At 29.9% G+C, this 21,426-nt stretch overlaps 1 protein-coding gene across 12 annotated transcripts in view; it reads right to left on the reverse strand.

Annotated features, from left to right (window-relative positions):
- Positions 1-21,426, reverse strand: part of kek2 (leucine-rich repeat, immunoglobulin-like domain-containing kekkon 2 protein) — a 325,751-nt gene that overhangs the window by 61,774 nt on the left and 242,551 nt on the right. For all 12 annotated transcript variants that reach the window (XM_015517998.2, XM_089225645.1, XM_089225635.1 and 9 more), the window contains one exon: positions 6,031-6,083. The gene's annotated coding sequence lies outside the window, so the exon portion shown is untranslated. The remainder of the gene's footprint in view (positions 1-6,030; positions 6,084-21,426) is intronic.

Below are 21,426 nucleotides of genomic sequence, written 5' to 3' on the forward strand. Positions count from 1 at the left end.
AACAACACTTAAAAGGCCGTTCTCACGGCCAAAAAATATACTTGTTTGGCAAGCAAAGATCACTCAATGGCTTGCACACAACTTATACAAACAATCATATTGTGCACGTGTATTTTTACGCGATATTTTCGAGTGGAAATTACATTGTGGATACCATCGTCACGCCACCGGCCGTCAGCAGTGGTATCCATCCCACCAAATGAGCTCTCGACCAGGGACGAGCGGCCAAGCCATCGGATCAAATCCGGTGTCCTAAGACGACGCGGAAGAGTCGCCGATCTCTCGGACGAGCCAGCCACGCCGAGCAATTCAGCTCCACGAGACTCCGAAGACCGCCGCCCGTTCGGAATACCACCAAACACGTTTTCGGGGAGCACATAAAACAAACAAGTCCCCCAAGCGCGCCTGCATAGGCCACGCTTCCCGTACGGGAATACGCACCAACGCCACTTATTTGAGTGGGCCGGACGTATCCACCCATAACTTCCCGAACTGTGAATAAACCAACTCATTCTCCATTTTGTCAAGATGGTCTCGACCCCTTGAACCATACCATACGGCCTCGAGGACGTGAACCATCATCTTCATACCTTGTATATTAACATTACATAGAAATAAAAAAACACGTTGATTACCCGAAATCACCGGAGTGTTACACTCTCTTTAAAGTCACAGATATTCGCCCACACCAGCTCCGTTAAAATTCTGATTAAAAAATACAACTAACTAGACGTATAATTTTTTACATACTTTCGAATAGGGATTTTAGAGTAAACACATTAATTTTGTATATTTTTGCAACAAGTATCTATTAGGTATTTTTCTATTGTTATATATCGGCGATTTACAGACACATATAATTACATTATAAGCGTTATTTCGTCGTAATTATTTTCAATATTTTGTAAAACTTAATATCGAACGTGTTACTAATAAGAAAATATAGATAAATAGATAATTGCTTATGATATCGGTTATAAATTACTTAATAGATGTGTAAACTAGTTGTGTAATTATTTATTTAGAGTTTACTACTCATTAGCAAATTTTTCCTAATTTTATACTATGGAAATTAATGTTAAATAATAATTAACTTATCAAATATTTTGGCAAAATAACAATTCAAATACATATACCTATTAACTTTTCTATTGCATTAAAATCCACAATTTGTAAATTATTATCAAATTTTGTTGAATTTTAAACGGTTTGTTATATTTTTAAACATAAAAAGGTTTTTTGGGCTGGATACACAATAAATATAATATCTCTGACTGATTTTCGAGAAGTTTTTACTGTCGAGATTACTTATTAACAAAACATAATATATTTTATGATTCATAGATTTTTATTGCAGAGAAAAAATATCGAGCAGCGTATGATGTTTTTTCAATGCACGTATGTCATATTATATTATTATGTGTGTCAAAGTATACCTACGTATTATTTAAAATATATAGGTAATATAAATGTTTTCTTCACTATGTTTATCGATTTATTTAATACCATTACAAAAAAAAAAAAAACATTTTCGGTGAATCTGATCATCACAACAATAATATGTGATATTCTTTTACGATATAGCGTACAGTCAAGTCGCTCTTGTTTAACAAACGCTTTTAAAGCGTTCTCGCAAAACTTAATGATATTACTGAAATTTACAATTCAATGTGTATATACATATATATATTATTATAAATATAACGACCGAGTTTACGCAAATATTCTTCGAAATTAAAACGAGGATTTTATCACACTATTGTCGTCCCACCTACCCACCTTCTGGTTGTAATACCAGTTTCAATTGGGACGGTTATTATATAACTCGGCACATAAAAGTATTTCGCACCCAAAATGTAATATACACGAATTGCTCGTAAAATTCTACCATAATTTATTTCATTTCATTTCCTTAAGGGAAACGAAAACAATTTTCTCTCCTGATGCATTATCCTTATGTTCATTACTCTTTAAGATATTTATGACACAAATGGGTTTTCCCTCAAACGTTATGATTTTACGTAGAAATAATGTACGAACATTCTATAAAATATTTTTATTATATTATTATTTCTTTCCACTATCGAATTTTATAAAAAAAAAGATATCTTACATTATTATTATTGTTATATATAAATCATAGACTTATTAAAACATGAACGGATTTGATGATTATTTATGTTCAGTATATTTAATATGACATACAGAGTGATTCACCAACCATACTCACTTTAATTTAATGTATCAAATTTTGAATTTTTAGAGTCAGTTCTCTATTTATTAAGAACCGTTAAATTATTTTCAACTATTACCTTTTAATAAAATTTATGGAGTACCTATTACATTTTTTACTTAAATTGCTAAGTAAATGTTTTTTTTTTTAATATTGATGACTGATGTACTTCTCTAAATTAAACTCAAACGAGTAGTTTTTGAGTTATTCAAATGTGTCTTTACGATTTATTTTATAAAAAATATAAAAAAATATATTATGTAATACTAGATCTAGTATTTCCTATACTCAGACAATATTACCATGTATAAAATGTTGATTGATAACTAAAGTTGTTTTTGTATACTTGTAGAGCAGTCATAGTCGCCGTTTATCAATATATATATAAAGCTAATAAAAAAAACAAACTTAAGTCTTCAAATTATCATAGCCCCAACTTTCCATTAACATTAATATGGGTTTATTATAAATTATACACAAAGTTAAGTGATTAAAGAACTGCTCGTTTGAAATTCTATTGATGTACTTAAAAATGTTTGTAGAAGTTATCTATTTTATTATATTTTATTTACAGAAAAAAAAGTGATTCTTTTTTCAAAACGAAGTTGGTATGGGAAACTTCATGAAAGGAAATCGAAGGGTGTTTTAAAATATGGTCTTTAAGTAAACCTACTCTAAAATACCAAACCAAACACTTATATTAAAGGGAAAAATAATTCTTGGTAAATGTATGCAGAGTCATATAATGTGTATAAATCAAAAAAATTCAATTTCATCATCAAATAATAATATATGTTAAATGTTTATTTCAAAACAACCAGCAGGGGTGTCATTTAGAGTAAAATCACGAGGAAGCGTTCTGAATGATATATTGTATTCAATTACATGAGAATGATGTCTGGGGACAGTCGGTGGATAAAATAATACAATTGATGGGAAACCAATTACTATCCTTCGTTATCCCGTAACCACGTCTATAACAACCAGATAATTCGTTAGCACTCCAAGATACTTGTATTTAAGAAAATACAATTCATTTTTTTTATGGACGAAGACATCAGTTTTTAAAAATTTTCCAAAAGGTATCGGGTATATTTTTCATCCATAATCTGTTAAAATATAGTTACACACAACGTATTTTTTTCATAAACTTTTGTATATCTACAGCATTAATGATACAACCATATAATTATATAACTGTTACATAAATGTATTATATTATTCATATATTTTATTCGTACATTTGGGGTTATATAAATAGTTTAAAGAAAAGTATCCATTATAAGTTGTACTGTTATTATTAAATTAAGGTTTGAAAAGTATAGTGTATATTAAACTTGATGAAACGAGCAAGTTTAAGCTATAGGTTTTTAATTTTAATAATAACGAGCGTAACCAAAAAGTAAGTTTCCCACACCATCTCGCCAAAAACGTAAATCTAAATATAAACCAAGCAATAAAATGTTGATTAAAAAAAAAAAAAATAGTAATAATAATAATAATAATAATTATAATGTAAATAATATATCAAAAGAAGTAGACATTATTTTACGATTTACAGTTTGGGGTGGTAAAAGTAAAGTAAAGTAAAGTAAATTTTTTAACAAGCTCTACTCAACATTTGTTCTGCGTTTGTGGGTGTGTATGCGTACACGTGCATATATGTAACGTACTGGGAGAGTGTTATTTTCTTTTTTGAAGAAATTATACTTATAAAATTATTATTTTCAAATAAGGATAACCGTGGGAAGTAGTTATAGTGGTGCAAGGTGAATGGAACGAAAGATCTTCTCGCGGGATTCCAAATATAATATCATATTCTAAGATAATAAGTCAAACTCAAAAACGTAACTACTTTTCGTATTGAAACCGCAACGATACATATAGAAAAAAAAAGATACTTATAAAGATTTAAAAATTCTAAAAAAATGTAACAATACAGCAGAAAAAACATCGCAGATAATAATAATAGACCGGTGGCGGCAGTGGCGCTTATACGGAGTTACGTCACAGCCGCCGGCCACGTAATACAATAACACGATATTAATATTATTATTATTATTATTATTATTATTATTATTATTATTTTACGGTTTTTGGACCCGCGTCGTCCATGCCGCAGCCATATCACACTGCACCCGTTCAACGCGTGATGTAGTGCACGCCCGACCTACGCGCCTGACCCGAGGCCGCGAGTATAATTTATACGTCCAATAAATAACGCGTCACCCCTCACACCAAACACACAACCGCCACGCCAAACTTCTACAGCCCTACTTCCACTACACCACGCTGGATGCTGGCCGACGTTTTCCGTTTCATTTTGCACCGTGGCCGACATTGGACCGGAAGCTGGATATCGGTCGTTGTCGTCGTCTTCGTCGCTGCCGCTTCCAATTCGAAAGTGATAACAACGCAGCGGAACTTCACGTTAGACATAAATTTGAGATTGTATTGCCGTAATACCCCCGCCTCCCTCACATGGGTCATTACTAGCGCGCGCACACACGCACGCACGCAAGCATACCGCAAAACTCATATTTATATAAGTCACACGGTTCTCTGAAATTTATAACAATACGGCGTTGGCTCGGTTTGGCCGACAATCATTTTTAAAAATAAGCGATATATGTATATTGTGATGCCCGTGCGTCGTTTATAGTGACTATTGTAGTCACAAAAATCGCATAGACTGATCGGATGTAGGTGGTTTTAAATTATAAAATGCTGTTATCAACTCCGACGACAATGTGCTGCAGATAGATAACGACGCGTGCAATCTGCAAGGGAAATTATCTTGTTGTTGTTATTAAGATACTAATTTTTTACTCTTACTCGTCGTCGTTTTCGTGCCATACATCCCGCCAGTGAGCAATAAATAAAGTTATACCTGTACTTAATTTTTCATTTGATTACTGATGTCATCTTTACCGGTATTTATTATTTTATTCATATTGAAAGTTAATTAACTTTTTTCCACGATGAACCTAACCAATTTAATTTCTGCAAGTGAATTGATGTTTTTATTTCATTTTATGTAAAATGTTTTATTTCAATCTTTCATTAATTCATAACTACCAGTGTCAACTGACAACACTGGTTTAATCAGAAGCAAATCTCACGATCACTTACACAAGTTGCAAATATAATATATACATTAACATAGCTATACGTACATAATAATATTTCTCAATATTCTTTGTGTTATCTTTACTACATGAGTATAGTATATCTAAATCATCCAATGCCCACGTGGATTCTCTTAAGTATTACCAAACTAATTATACATGATAAGATCACATGATATTTATGTGATTATTTATTTTGCGACTACATGTTCTGTTTATTTTTCTTTTTTTTAAAATGTTTTCTACACATTTCTTTTTATTGATGTTTTTATTTTTTATCATGAATTTTAATGATAAAACATATATTAAAAATATTATTTATGTTAATTCTCATATCAATCACATATTCACATGCTTTTACTTCTTATTTATTCACCTGACCTAAAACTATTTGATATTCTATTACTTGTCTTATTTATTTACCTTTAATAGTAGGTATTGATCAAATAGAATATTATACTACACAATACAAAAAAAAATTAAAGAAACAAGTGTGGCCGAATAGAGCTCCAGTTATAGTTTAGCGAGCTTCGTTGTACGTAAAATCTTCTGACACGTGCGAGACGTCACATATTTATACATTTATTGTGGTATAATATTATAAATTGTACAAATAATGTTATAATATATTTATAGATGAGGTTTATTTACGTGACGAAACTAGCTTACCTCAATCGACGTTATTCGAAAACTTATTGTACATCACACTCTCTGACGTTTATCTGAAACAAACATTAAAAAAAAAACTCGTTAAATGCTTATTAATATATTCAACTCCGTGGAATATGTTCATGGAAAACAATACGAGCGAAACGTTGTGGATAGATTTATGGCGGTCGTTACGTAGAAAGAAAACGTGTCAAAAGTTTTAGGTGCTTGGTGAGTTAGCTACGACTGCAGTGATCGAATGGCGTGAGGTGGAGAGAAAACTAATGCGCATGCATAAACGACGGGTCAGTCTGTAGACACGACGGGGTGCAGGATTTTCAAACTAGCCCCATCGTATAACAAATGGTTGGCCTAACTTTGGTCAGACGTCGAAAGAGGATAAAAATAAAGTCCGTAAGCTCTGAATGTTAGGACGTTATACTGGTCTTTGTAGTATACGGTTATTGGCTCACAGGCAACTTGTACTTACTACCTACGGCGGTATTGTGCGCTAACCCAACATTCGACCTGGGTAAGGGGGTGGGTGGGATAATATGTTAAGACATTACAGTGAAATTTCAAGATGACTCAAGCATTTATGATAGTTAATAACGTTATGAACGAGAAACTGAAGTGTGTTTCATAATATTATGATATAAAATATAATATAATCACCGAATACCTATCGGCAGGTTGAAAACTGAGCGCACTTGACACTTTTGCATTTACACATTTATGCGTGCATTACATGGTAGCTAATTTATCGTCATTATCACTAGATTAGTATGATAATAGTTAATATTTGAACAGTTTGCGCTTTTAATTAAGTAGTAATAATTATAAAAATGTGTCTGTAGGTAAACATCTCATAATATCATCTTATTATTTTTAGGTTTTCGTTTGGACAATAAATTATAATACATCACACGTTATTAGTCAAGAAATCACGTTATGCAAATTCAATTTTAATAACTCCTGTAATTGTAGCATTGGCACCATTTCTTGCATTTTAATGGACGTCATCTACATTAATATACATATACAAAAAGAACCGATGCTAAAATTCTTTATCTTTAAGGATTGAAGTTTTTCAGAAGCTTAGGTTGATCAAAAATAGGTTGTTATATATATAACTTATAGTATGTAACGTTGGTGAATGCTTTACCAGTAAACTTTAAAAAATGTGCTCACTTTACTAAAAAAAATAATTTTTTTTTTATAAACTATCTACTGTTGAACCTCTCTCCTATTTTACACTGGGTTCAATTATACGAGCACGGTGTAAGTTTTGCCCTGAATATTTTTTTTAAATACCTAATAAAGAAAAGTGTTAAAAGGGAAAATTACTTTTCAACCATGTTAAAAGCGCAGTAACCTTTAAGTATCGTTTAAATAACTTTTATTTTAAGATAAAGGTATAACCACTGTAAAGCTATAAAAATACAATATCAACTGAACATATTTTATGTGAAACCATAATATACTTAATGTGCATAGACTAAATGGTTTTTTTTTTAGTTGGAAGAAAAACATTTTTACAACAAAATACTACAAATTTCTATTAAGCTCACAGTTAAAGTAATAATTAATATCCAGCATCTAAAATGGTATTTTCGAATTGAATTACTTAATAAATATTTTCAGCTATGTGCACTGTACATTCAAACATAATAAATATCGGATATAATATTTCGTGAGTGCGAGCTAGGATTGTACAAATATTATTTCTTTAGATTTCGTCGTATAAGAAAATAAAGCCAAGGAATCAATGAATCTCCTGCAGAAATGATTTTTAGTTTTTAGAAAATTAGAAAATAGTATATTTCACTATGTACTACGCCAATACTAGATAATACATGAGTTAAAATCTAGATAGCGACAATGCAGCCAATTAAGTTTAGAGGAAACAATCTGTTACACTGGTTCGTACCTTACTCATGAGTATAGGTGTACCTAAATTTATTATGTTCATGTTACTTATTATTTTTTAAATGAATATATAGTACGTCATTGGTGCAAGGGCGTTGACGATAAATCGTTTTAATTGCGCATTTCATACAAGTATTAAGTTAAAGATACAATTTTGTTGACTTAAACTTAACGCAAACTTCTGATTATATAGATGAGTAATATTAGTTCATGTTCATTTAATTGTATGTACCGGGTGAAAGGTTTGTGTTAATTAAGAGTTAAATGTATTAGTTCATATTTTAAGTAGACATTTTGTTTGTTTGGATTCGTGAGTGCATTAAATTCCGTAATATATTACGTACATATATACCTATACATATGGTTTTATATACAAGGTGTTTTCTTAAACACGATCGCCTTATTGTTATGCTTAAATTACGCATACATTCAAATTCTGATTTTTGGAATTTTCAAGTACACTTGAAGACCATATATCTGAATACTTGAGATCTTCATACCATTTAAGGATGACGATCCGATGACAATACAAACTTCTGTTTTTTCTATTAGAAACCACTCCCCCCTGTTTCACTTTTAACTAACAGCAGATATTTATTGTTGAGAATTTGATGTATCGAGATCAAAATTCAAACGAGTAATTCTTGAGCAGTTTAATACTGGGTGATAATGACAATTCTTTTATGGTAAGGTAGATATTGGGGCTTATATAATTTGTTAGTAACTATTATTTGATGCATTAATATAAATAATTTTTTTAATTAATAATCTAATAACTATAATGATTACCACATATAATACGTTTGTATCATCACAGGATACTCCTGATTGGTAGAAAAAATATCTGGATTTATAAAATATGGTCTTTAGGAATACTTTAAAATTTTAGAAACTAGAATTTGAATAAATGTATAATTAAACGAAAAAATGGAAATTATAGCGTGTTTAAAACTACTCTGTATATATTTACTATGTACACAATACATAACATACTGTATATTATGAATTTAATGACGTTATTGCGAAAAACAATGAAGAATGTCTTTCAAATCAGCGTGGATAAAATAATCAATTATTATCGCTGTAGAATATATTTTTAAATACTTGAAAAAAATTTCTTTTATTAAAATTTTCTTATTTGATCTATTTAATAAAGGCATATGGTTTATCTTCACCATATGTTAATCAAAGGTGCCTTACTGAGACGTATGAAAACATCATGGAAATGTTTATATCAACTAGATCATAAATGTTTAACAGGATCGTTACGACTTGTCGCGTGCAATTTTAGAAACCATTTTATATAATGTTTGGAAACTTCGTGTATCAACCAAAACAATCGATATGCAAGTCATTGAAAAGTGAATTCATGTTCCGAACTATCAAAAAAAAAAAAAAAAAAAACGTACCCGTTTGGATTTTATGCGTATCCGTAAACTTTATATAATATACATATGTATATGTGTGTCTATGTATTTAACTCTGGATACAAAATGGAAACAAAAAGAAATCCAAACTTGTAACATGTATTTGGTCTATGTGTTAAATGTCTTTAATATAACTATATGAAAGAAACCTAGAAAAACAATGACATCGAAAGTTTTATACTGACAATGTAATACTATCCTTTTATATTTTTTCCAACACAGTTTACATTTGCAATACGTGGTGTATTTTCACAACATTATTTTATGTTTTGGAAATATGCTTTAAATTTATAAAGTATTATTTACATTTTTATGAGCTTTGGAGATTATTAATATTATTAATTTCAATGTCATATTCGAATAGATTCTTGTTCAATTACATGACTAAGTCATATTATATTGCCATACACATATTATATTTTTTTTGCAAATATAATAATAAACGTTGTATCATTGTTAACTAATTTTATTTATTAGTAATATATACATATATTATATTGTATTGTATAAATATTTTTATTTATTTTTTATAAATATATTGTTCAATGTTTTTTAGAACATAAATATAACCAGTTTTAGTGTGTTTAGCGTATAATACCAACGATTAAGTTAGATTATAATAACATTAAGGCGAGTTACAATGTTATATGTTCAAAAACGATTATTCGTTTGAATTGTGTGTTACTGAATTAATGAATATTTATCTTGATGTATATGAGAAATATATATTATTAATATAAAAAACAACCGTGAAAAATTATAATTTTCAACCCTAAGTAATCTTAGCGAAAAAATTGCGCACACTCTCAGCAGCACTGGTATATGGGTATCATAATTATTAATTATTGTTATTTAAAAATTACAAAAAAAAAGGTTGCACGTTGTCAGGGGGCGTTGAATACTGACGTTAAAAGGGTTAAACTTTGCTAATTTACATATCCGCCTCCAAAAAATGAAAAAAAAAAAATGGTTTGGGAATTGGTTTTGTATTAGGTACACCTTTAATTTCCAATACGGATTCTTTCATATTGTTCATTAATTAAAAAAATAATAACTCCAACAATTTTATTATGAAAATTAAATTATGAATTGTACAAAAGAATTGTCTTACTAGATTGCTTAAATAATAAAAAAAAATTGTACATAATGTTTTTGTAATTTTATTATGTGATAGAAATGGTTAGGTTATAATACATTTTTACGTTACGATTTCGGAAAAGTGGAAAACATAGGAAATGGTTTTTTCATTATGTTATGCAAATATATATATTTTTTTTATAAATAATTACGAAAAACACGTTTGTTGCTAATACAAACATAGCTAATGGTAGTATTTGACTTTTTTTTTGTTTAGTTTTCTTATGTTTATTATGGGCGTTTATTCTGTGGCTCTTACTACGAATTTCAAAATTTTCACGAAGTCTTCTAACATCTAGCGTATTTATCATTTATTTACGACATCATAATATTATGATAGCATTATTATAGGTGTCCCGCGCGCGTCAGTAATTCACACCATACTTTTGAAACCCTAAATTATTTAAGAAAGTCGGGTACCTATACAATTTTCCGCTCGTATAACCTACATGTACGAGCCATGGACGAAGGAACGCCGTTTAATAATACACAATAGCCGTAAAATATTATTATAATCTTTCGGTTTCCCCTAAGTAAACTTTATATAAGTATGTTAACGCGTTCGGAGTCATTAACGGGGCGTATAATAATACCATTTCACTTATAATATAACTATACTGCTGTTATTATTATTATTATTATTATTTTAGGTGACTGGTGCAGTATCCGTTCAAATATGTAATTTGAACGTTGGCAAATGTACGGCGTTCCGCAGCCAAAAACCCATCGGTTTCCACCGCAAACATTTCGACGGTTCACACACACATATAAATTATAGCACTATATATATATATATATATATATATATATATATATACTAGTACATACAACATAACGGTCAACTTTGTGTTTGCGTCGCAGTTAAACGTACACGATACACATTACACACCTTTTCGAACATCGATCATTATATAGGTACCTCAAATTTGAAGATCGCCGCGTTGCATCACGAATCGCCGACTAATCGGTTTTTATCGCGCACACCATAAATCGCGTAACGATGTTTACTCGACTGTTATACATCGATGTGGAGAAAAATACGATACAGGATATTATAATAAAGGCACATGTTATCTACTACGAATGGCGATGAGTTTAGGCATAACGCGTTTCTGGTATGAACGAATACCAATAGATACAATACTGGTATTTGTAAATGTTTATAGATATTATATTTTAGATATTTTCTACTGCTGAGACTGCATGCAGTGATGTATAGCACCTATATAGTTATATATAATATATCATTATTATTATTACAGCAATACAGCGTAGATGGAAGTTTGATTGGAGCAAAAATGTACATCTCATCGGTTACGTCCACGGTATAATATAATAACAACATGGCGTACTTTTGTAGAATAATAATTTAAAAAAAAAAAAAACAACAACACTCGATTAAAAACTTCAACGTTCGTTCTATCGGTTGATTTAATTTAGTTTATAGTCTTTGTTGCGTATTATATCAACTTTTAAGTGGTCGGTTGAACCGTATAATTATACTAAGTCGTATTCGAATGTATATTATGCGTGTGCGTGTGTGTGTGTGTGTGTGTGTGTGTGTGTGTGTGTGTGTGCGCGCGCGCGTGCGTGCGAGTAGCTTTGAACTCCGTCTGGCCCCATTGACCAAAGAGTAATATGCTATAACATATCCGGACAATGACAAAATATGTGTAGACATAATACTATCTATTTCGACTAGTCACTATCACTAAATAATACATAATACATACATTATACATAATAATATAATGGAAACGTTTGCCAATTAAAACATCTCATATATATCATATATTTGTATACATAATATAATGTATCATGCTGTATTTGTATACGAGACAACAATGTAACGATGTTACCGAGTTACCTAATGGCACTCGATAAATGCAAATAGCTTTATAATTTATAAATTTATACTTAAAAAAAAACTTTGGTTCTTTATTAAAAGAAAACAAAATATACAACTTAAATAGAATAATAAATTCAATCCGTTCGGGTTGCAGTCATTCATATCCCATTCATATAACGTGTGCCGTGTGCTGTGCTTAAATAAATGTATAAGTACCAGACATAGCATGACTTAGGTTTAAATGTCAGGGAATACGATGAGATATTATAATAGTTTCCTAGTATTGAAATATAGAATAGTTTGGAATACACGATTTGTTATTATAATATAGAAACTTCCCGGAAATAGCTTATATTAATCGTCGAACAATGACATTTTGATATCTGTTTTGTTTCGTATTACTATCGTTTATTTATCACATTGTTATGATTAAAATCGAATGACTGGCCATAGCCATATTATGTGTCAAGTGAGTTTATAAAATTATAACCGTTCACACTCTATACAATATTGCGGAATAATTTTATAGACGACAATGATAGTATTATTAAAAATTGAGTAAGTAAGTGGATGTAGCTCTGCAGTACAGTAGGTTACAAGAGGGTTACTGTAATTGATGGTATTAAATTTGAATTCAATTATGTAATATAATTGTATACGAAAAATGATTCTGAGTGGAGACGGGTTATCAGCCTAGGATATGTTACACTATATTAATTATATTGTAATAATTAAAAAAAAAAAAAAAAAAAACGTCGTCCGTAATTATTATTTAATATTATAAAATTGTGAAATCGTACGTTTTTTCTTCTTTAACCGCTTTTATTTCAAGTACCGTTTCGAAAATCTAAAAATGACCTATTTAAAGTACCAGATCAAGAACATTACCTTTCAAAAATGATGCTACACTTGATACTTTTGAGCAAGTTTAGAGGAAGAAAAGTGTATACAGAATGAAAAAGAAAAAGAAATAAACATCATTGTAAAACCAATACATTCCTCGCTTCGCTCAGAATCTAAAATACTACAGTCGAGTGAAAAAAAAAAACAGAAATATTTTATACGAGGGTCGTATGCTTTGTCCGTCAACTGGAAACCGTCTTTGGACAAAGTTATCCATAAATATTTATACATATTGTCACTGCGTGTTAAGTGTTTTGTGCGAGCTGCTGTATTTAGATGGTGGATTGGGGTCAGTGGCTTTGGCATGTCAAGCGGATCTTAGTGGACGGTCAATATTATAATATGATATTATTATTTCAATCTACCCACACGGGGACTGTCTGGTGCTAGCGATTTAATTAATCCTCCAAGACGCCGAAAAGCCTGGATTTATTATGTATGCCAACGACACGTCATGCAAACGCTCGGGCGATACAGTGGAAGATTTTGTGTCTCGTCAAGTGTTTGCGCTTCAATTGAGCATAAATCTATAGCGTTCTGTGAAATATTGAAATGAACAACGATAATAATAAATTATAGTAATAAATCTATTGGTAATTACGAAAAAAAAATGTCGAGTATTATTTTATTTTTTTATTTATAGATACCACACGATTGACTGAAAATTTTTAAACTATTAGCTATTTAGTATTATATTTGTTTTTGTTAGAAGAAGATAATAATATTATTACGATTGAGCGAGTATAGCTACCTACAAAATACACACTTGTTTAAGATACTATCTAACTAACGGTCTTTATTCGGGTAAATTTCGGTCCGGCTAATGCAACGTCACAAGTTCACAACTATATTATAATATATAGTATACTATAAATAGATATATATATATGTCATATTTAAGTATACACGCGTACCTTTTATATACATATACTTATCTGCTTCTTGATGGATGAGGTTTCACCCGAGTGTGAAATATTGTTTGTTGTTGTTTTTTCCTCTGGTCCGCACAAAAATGTATCATTATATTATATCAAATTATAATATATTATTATCATATTATATTATCACACACGTATTATGCCTGTATATGATAAACATATGCACGTGACAACGGTATACATAATTTAAGGTGCATATTGTTAACCGACCTCACACACATGCACACACACACATTTTACCGGAAAAGACGTAAATTCAGGAATTAAATATGTTAATCACTAGTCAATAACGATATTTCCGATAAAATTAGGCAGTACACGATATTGACTAGGAAATATCTTTAATGTCTGTTATTATCAGTTAATGATGCATTTAGAAATATTTCCTAGGTAATGACAATAACTCCGGGCTTTTTTCAGGCATAATTGATAAAAATATAAAATCATATATTTTTTGGTTGGATTAGAAATGTTCTTACGTTGTAAAATTGAATTATCGGTTTACCTAAGTATGATTAGTACGCACTTATCAGCCCTAATATGTCGATAGTCATACATTAGGCACATATTAAGTAAAAGATAACAATAACATGTATCTAGTATTAATCTATAGTAATTACCTTCAAAGACGACCGATTTTTTGGTGCACAGTTCACGTTCATTTCACATTCAGTACAGATTACCGTAAACATTTGCTCTGACATTGATGTGAGTGAGTTCAAACATATTTGTTTCATTTTTGCTATGTAAATTGAAGAAATGAAAATAAAATTCGAAAATGCAACTTTCTCATTAATTGATGAGAAAAAACGGGACGATAACACAGCATACTACCGTGTAGTATGACGAAAAAATATCAGCTGTTAAAAGTGCGAAATTAAAACAAAACCACACAAGATTATAGATAAGTTCGTAAATACGATGTTATGACTATTGCTGGGAAAGAAAAATTAATTAAACCAATATCAGAATCAGATGGAACAGTTCTCTATATTTTAAAGTTGATGAAAAGTTTGACATCCTATGTGCTACTCATATTGTAATTGGACATGAGAGAAGAGGTAGAATGGTGGCTGAATTAAAACATAAATATTGTAATATTACTAAAGAATCAATTATGATTTTGTTAAGCTTCTGTTCATATTTTCAAAAAAAAAAAAAACAACCTAATCCGTAAAAGGGTTTGGTTTCGAAGCTTATTGTGCACAAGCTTTTAACTCTCGGGCACAAATTGATCTAATCGACGTATACAATCACAATGTTATAATGATTATCATTTTATTTTAAATTACCAAAATCATCTTACAAAACTTGTATTGTTACATTCTCTAAAGTAAAAACGTGCTGAATAAATTGTTATAAATTTATTAGATATTTATGCTACTTTTTGGGCACCGTCAATTTTGCATTTCGATAACGGACGAGAGTTTCTAAATTCAATTATCACTAATCTTAATGAAAAATGTAGTAACGTAAAAATTTTACACGGCAAACCACAACATAGCCAGAGCTAAGGGTCGGTAGAACGCGCTAATAGAGATATTGAAGCAATCTTACCTGCATGGATGTCAGACAACAATAGTAAAGATTGGCTAACCACTCTCAAGTTTATCCAGTTTCAAAAAAATCGAGCGTTTAATTCAGGTTAGTTATCTTTTATTATTATTTAATTAATTATCAACATGATTAATTTATACAAAAAAATACTATTTATATTGAAAATATGAAAATATTAAGTCAAAAATAAATATAAAATTCTAGGTCGTTCTACTTATGAAATCATATTTGGCTGTCCTGCAAAAACTGGATTTGCTTCAATAAATATTCCTTACGACGAAATGTTTAAATTGGAATAGAAAGGAGACGTGAAAATGTATTCAAAAATCAAAATGAAAACACCGAAGAACTTCAGTTGAGAGTGATGGCAGTGGAAAGCAAAGAAATATTGTGATATTATAGGTACCTAATATTCAAAAATATATGAGATGATTAATTAATATTTAATATTATTATTATGATTACAATTATTTATTTTAAGTCAGTAATATCTTACATTCGAGCAAAGATCAAATTAATAATCATAGACAAGAGGCCATTACTATCCTTCAATGGTAGGCACAAAAAATGATGAATTATTCTTAGTATTTTAATACTAAGTCGACAGAACTTCATTTAGGAACTACACTGTAAGAGTACCTTGACCTGAGTGGATAGAGCACGTGGCTCACCCCTTAATCTTTTGGCGGTCATTGTTGCATATGAAGCTGATATGTTATATTATGTAAGTTCAATAAACAATAATTGTTAAAATAAATTAATAACAATATTAAAATAAATAACTATGTAGGAACGGAGCATGGTATGCTAAAACATAGGTTCACTAGATTGCAACTGGTTCCGTGTTCCGAAAATATATTAAAGTACGAAAAGACTATCGCGACTGCCAGAGTAAAATAAGTTACCGTTCGTGAGGCTGCTGAATATGGAATCGCAGGATCACAAGGCTATACTAGATGTATTTGTAAAGAAGGATGCAAAACTAATAGATGTGCTTGTAAAAAAGTAATGCCTTATGCAATTCGAAGTGTCACAGTACAACAATTTGTGAAAATAAATGATTATGTATAATTTATCTTGTATTTAATTTCTGACTTAATTTAAATATTTCGTCAAACATAATTATCAACATTGCCAATCAGTATTAGACATTAAGGTAAGTTCTTAGTCATCGCTCTAAATGTGTTCACAAAATATTTGAATTTTACAACCTTGCCTATATTATTGTCTGTTAATGGCTAGGCGTTGACAATATTGACTACTAATATTGGGAATTTGCGTATAATATTGGCTTGGCATTTACGTTATTAACTAATTTACGTCATTGACGGTATATATACCGTTGTGAAAACTTTACTGCTCAGTGGTTGTAAGTATAACGTTATATCATATTACACATACGTATATATTACAATAATAGTATGTATCTGATGCGGTGGTAGTCCGTCGGGGGACAATGTTTTGAGTTCCACACGTGTCTCTACCAACCGAAAATAAAAGTTTTTTTATGGTATTAAAATCTAATATTTTACGTAGACAAATCGTATGAATGATGAGTGTTAAATATTATAATTTAGTGACACCGCGGTAGAACGTACAAATTATGGATGCAATGAAATTCGGCCATCCGAAATATTATAATTATCTGTAATATTATAATAACGTTTTTAATATTATAATTTAGAATATATTGGATGAGAAATTCTCGTACTATATGGGTTACCAAATTTTTTGAAATAATATTAAATATACATAATTTATTTTTGAGAATATAACATAGGATTATTTTAGATTATTACAATAAAAATAAAAAATAAATTAAATACGAGTACCTATATGACACAGCAATAATTTCCGCATAACTATATTACACATTTATTATTTTTGTATATAATATAGTATAGTTTCCATCTGATTATTGAACTGTTTTATCATTACCCACAAGGCTTATGAATTAATAAGTATACTAGTGACGTAGTGACGTATCATCATAATACTGATGTACTAAAAGTTATATCAAAGATAGAGATCATCAAATATCAACAAAACAAAACAAAAACTGTCATTAGTGCGTTTTAAGTTACCAAAGTGTAAATATTTTCTAAAATGGGCAGTACTATAAAAATTTTGGGAACCTATGTACTAAAATATAATTGTGTAGTGTACCCGTCAGTATTAAAAAGCCACGAATACTAGTTTATGATACTAAATTTAAAATATCGTTTACGATAATATACTGTGGATTTGGTGTTTAATTTAAAATAATGAATAATAATTATAGTACCTTTCACTCAAGCGATTATTATGTTGTGCATAATACCATAATATGTATAATGTATGGCATAATATTATATTGTATTCTTACAATGTATAATATATACATGCATTTATGTGTCATACGAAATTTTTGTACTAAACGCGATAGGCGTTATTTCCAAAGAATTTTTAAACATAAAAAGTATTTTTATCATAATTATATCTACAGTTTACTCGTATGATGCATACATAGTCTCTTCAAAGTTTACGTTGTCGTCGTCACTATGTACTTACTAAAGCATCATAATTTTAATCTCTTGCTTTATAAATATTTTAAACAACTTTTTTTCCTTTATAAAAAGATTCTTGTCTATATTATACACAAGCCACCCGTCTGCGTCAGCTACTTCTTAGTAGCTGACTTCCAGAGTCGCTGCCCGTGAGAGTGGTTTTCGATTTCCTTGTCATCCCTTGTCGACTGAACCATAAAACTGTGACAGTAAAAATGTATGACAATACTACGATATGCACGTCATCGATTTAACGAATATAAAATATTATATTTGACTGCCGTGGCAATTGTTGTTGATAGACATGAACGAGTGCGATGAGTGTCACGATCTTTTAAGTATACATCTATACAGGTGAAAACGACCGAATTTCACTATTTGTCAGGATGCTATACTATAATTATTTATGGTATAGGTACAAAGAGCTTTACAACTAGTTATAGTGACAAAACACGTGTACGGTGATTATTACATGGAAATACATGTATTTTACATTAACACTATGATGTACAAATATATGCTGTGATTGATTACGAGGTACCTAACAATTATTGACTATTTATATACAATCTACCATAGAGCTCGTTATCCCGAAAAATTTTAATTCATATAGTAACAGTGCTAAACTGTTTTTTATTTTGTCAAGAAAACAAAAAAAAAATCTTTATAAGAATCAACTGTTCGCTACCTGGGAAGAGTCGTGTGATGAACAGTAATATTACGTGCGTAGAGTGCTAAAAACATTCATTCACTCATTTACTGAACACGATAATGCCTATAATAATCCCTATAGTGTATGAGAGGTATTATAATAAGGTTTAAAGTGGTAGGCGATGAAAATAAGACCACGGTTTTATAATGAGTGACTGACTATCTAGCAGAATGATGAAAATTTAAAACAATTTATCTGTAGGAAAAATTCTTATAAATTACCCATGACTTCTTTGTCAACTGAAAAACGAAAATTTCGTTTGAATAGCTTAACATTTTCATCATTATTATTGTATATTATTTAATAATATAATATATCTATAAGAGGAATATTGTTTTTGTGATATGATGTGCTGTGAATCTGCGATGAAATGTGACACATTCTGAAGATCAAACAGAGGTCGACGACATGGTGGGTCTGAATGCTTAGAAATACATTTTTTTTAGCTAACAACTATCGGAAAACGAGGCCTTTTGGGCACTTACTACAAATATAGGTTTGTGTGTAGGTACACACAGCGAAGTCGCTTGGCGGGTTTGACATATATATAATCGAAAATCCTTTTTATATACGCAACAAAGTATAAAGGTTAGCTATACATAGACATATACATAGGTGTGCGTAAATAATATATAAATCATAACGGCGTTGTCGTTTCCGTTGAGTTGCTCTATATATGTTTTATATGGATGTATTATGTATAATATTGCTGTCAACGTGGTACTGAACGAGTGAGTATAATGCTCGTCTGGGGAAACCATCGGCGGTGGAGTGAGCCGTGACTGTATTACTGCACACACATGCATATATATGCGCCCTCCGAGGTGACTGAGAAATTAATTATTGCCACGGAAATGATAAAAATAATAATAATAATAATGTGCGAACCCGAATCTCACGGATTGCGCGAGTGCGCATTTAACAATATAATGTCGTATTTGGTATTGTAGCCGAGATGTATAATGTTATAATTATAATCAATTTATTGTAAGCAAAAGCCAGTGGCATTTAATAATATTGTTAGTATCACATATCATATACACAACATTATACTCAATATACATTATATACACGCATATTATAATATATATAATAGTCTCGGCTTTCTATCATAATATCCATAATAACATTTTTGTACGTTAATTAATTAAATGATTTATTCAGAAACGTTTTATTAATCAAACTTCATTGATAAAAAAATGTCGTAACCATATTTTAGCTTAGAGCTATAATCACGCGGTATGTCAACAACCAATGGTGATTGTGTCAAATAAAATTATAACTACTACACAAAATAAAATACAAACAAAACAAAATAATCAACTTAGTAATAGTAATTCATATTGATTTTAAAAAAAATGTTGTTCAAAAGAATGATATTATTATAACTAGTATATATAATAACTGGATAAAAAACTTTACCCCACTTAACAATCGAAGAACACTGATAATACTAAACATTATACTATTATATTTTGTAATCCATTAATTGTTAATGATATCTATTTTGAATCATTCGTTTTGAAAACTTTCATATTGCGCGCCTAGTATGATTGTAGACAAAGCACAGTTACAATGGTTCCATTATGCTTTTTGGGGATTTCAGATTTACCACCAGAGTTTCGGAAAAATATATCATCCTATAAATTGTCGAATGAGTAAATAAAACTATTATTTTTAGCCCCTTCGCTCGTGATTCAATTATAGTAATATTGTAAATAATTGTGTATGTCGACGAAACGTGTGACTGTTGATTATAACGAGAGTTAACGTGTGCATTAACGCGATTCAAGGTAAACATTTATGTTTAAATCAATTGGTACAAACTTGTATAAAATTTAGCATTCTAGGGTTTATTCAAACCTAATGAACAATCATATGGGAATAAAATAACACACAATAAGTGAGATAATAGCAAACAACCGTATAATGTTCAAATGTTCACCATATTATATTTTATTTTATTATAAGTTAAAAATAAGCAGTAATATTTTAATATAAACACATTTGAAGTATTAAATATCATATTAAATATTTTGCACTTCATTTAACTCTGAATATTTTAAAGATTAAGGCCAGTGATTTTTAATTATTGAACTGCTTTATATACGTTTTAATACCTCGCTAAAAATGTGATTTTAATAAGAAAAGATGAAAGTATAAGGGTTAACAGAATAAATTTTCATCAATTTCCTTTTCCTCTCTTTCGATAATTAACTTTGATTAGTTAGCTTTACTAAAGAAAAATGTTTGATTAAAGTTGGTTATTTATGATGTCATTTACTCTTTGACAAATTCTTCAAAAATGTATATACTTATTTTATTACGATTTTTTATCAATATTTTATTGCTTGTTGCATAAACTATAATAATTACAATTCCTTCTTAAATAATTATCAATGATTGTAAAACTGGTACA

The sequence above is a fragment of the Diuraphis noxia genome, unplaced genomic scaffold (assembly GCF_037042655.1).
Source record: "Diuraphis noxia isolate RWA-SAM2 unplaced genomic scaffold, SU_Dnox_SAM2 contig0004, whole genome shotgun sequence".
Classification (NCBI taxonomy): domain Eukaryota; kingdom Metazoa; phylum Arthropoda; class Insecta; order Hemiptera; family Aphididae; genus Diuraphis; species Diuraphis noxia.